Genomic DNA, 1609 nt, shown 5'->3' with positions numbered 1-1609 from the left:
GAAGTATTTGGTTAGATAAGGACCATTGCATCTTTCACAACCAACTCGCATAGCATGTATGGATTGGTCCATCTTTGTCATCCTTCGGTCCAAAGTGTTTAGCATAGCTAGAAAAGCAACCATATCTTCAGAAGTACCACCCCTAATTCCTCTCGCTCCATCATTTCTAGGATTGTGATATTCACGCGAATGCTTGGAAACTTCTTCAATTAATTCCTTGATTTCTGATGTATTTTTCTTGGTTAGCGGTCCTTGAGAATCAAGGAGTCGCATTCTCATGACATTAACCCCCATCAGAAAAGATTGATACTTCTTGTTGCTCATTCAAATCATTTTGGGGGACAATTTCTTATCAATGCCTTGTAGCATTCCTATGCTTCGTAAAGTGACTCATCCCGTTGTTGCTCAAAATTTGCTATGGCTTTCTTGAGTTTAGCAAAATTTTAAGGTGGGAAAAAGTGTTCTAAAAATTACTCACGCATTTGAGCCCAAGTAGTAATTGCACCGTGTGGAAGTGCCTTCAACCAATCTTTAGCAGACCCCTTGAAAGTGGCATGTAGCATGCTAAGTAAAACTATAGTGCATGGAACATTTGGGATGTTGAAGTAATTAGAAATGTCATTGACTTCATCAAGGTGTTTGTAAGCATGCTCATGATCTTTCACAGAAAATATAACTTCCTTAAGTGTAGACAGAATGTGTCCTTCAGCTCGAATGTTGTTGCAGCTGGTATTGCAGGTTGTACGAGACCGAGACCGGTGTCCTCTCAGATTCTCTTTTTATATGCCTCCATAGAGATATCCACAATGTTTGCCATCTCGTTTTTCGGATCGTCTTCGGTTTTGCTTCCTTCTTTATCTGTTTCTGTTTTGGAATCGGATTCGTGAAGATTTGGATTTTGCTCAAAGCTTTCTAATTTGCTTTCGTTCTTCGCGGAATTGCTTGATTCACCTATGTTCTTCCCCTTCTTTTTTCCAAAACTAATTTTAGATCTTTAAAAGGCGACTTCTTGGTGGGTTGGTTCCTATGTTTTTATACATCTTCTTGTGAAGGGATGACTCTGGATCTTCAAGTGGTGTGTTGGATCCACGGGTCATGTACTACTGCAACAAAAACACAAATCAAAACGTAAAATTGAACAAAAACTACTTAAAAATTCCTACTGACTGTTCACCACGACGTGGTAAAGACCTGTAACGCCCGTGTTTCTAGTCCAGGCATTAATATTGACATAATAGTCTAGGTTAACCTTTGAAACTCATTTTGAAGAAATGAAAAGGAATTATGTGAATATTATGTGTGTTATGCTTAATTACTAGGATTTAATTAACTAAAAATAAAAATGAGCGTCGAAAATAAATATTAGATAAAGCCGATATCTATTAAGAAACTTGTAGTGGGCGTGACAAGGATTACGGATATATAAAGAATACCGAAATCCGAGTTATAACGAACAAGTTATGACTTGTCGAAGTTTCGCGACAAAACCGGCACGGTGCCGAATGACGTAAAAAGTGAGCTTTTGATAAACTACTTTTTAGCCTTGGTGATCTAAATGAAAGTTGTAGTGTTCGTTAAACCGAGAGTATGTATAAAAAGAACGCCTAAA

General features: G+C 37.8%; 1 non-coding gene across 1 annotated transcript; it reads left to right on the top strand.

The window, feature by feature from the left end:
- The first annotated feature begins 326 nt into the window (after positions 1 to 326).
- Positions 327 to 434, top strand: LOC145110517 (small nucleolar RNA R71). The gene has a single exon (XR_013709895.1). It is a non-coding gene; the product is annotated as a small nucleolar RNA R71 (small nucleolar RNA).
- The last annotated feature ends 1175 nt before the right edge of the window (positions 435 to 1609 follow it).

Source organism: Lactuca virosa, chromosome 4, assembly GCF_052849685.1.
Source record: "Lactuca virosa cultivar CGN04683 chromosome 4, Lactuca_virosa_CGN04683_v6, whole genome shotgun sequence".
In the NCBI taxonomy this organism is placed as follows: Eukaryota; Viridiplantae; Streptophyta; class Magnoliopsida; order Asterales; family Asteraceae; genus Lactuca; species Lactuca virosa.
The sequence above is the reverse complement of the archived record's forward strand: the minus strand, read 5'-3'. Positions and strand labels throughout refer to the sequence as shown.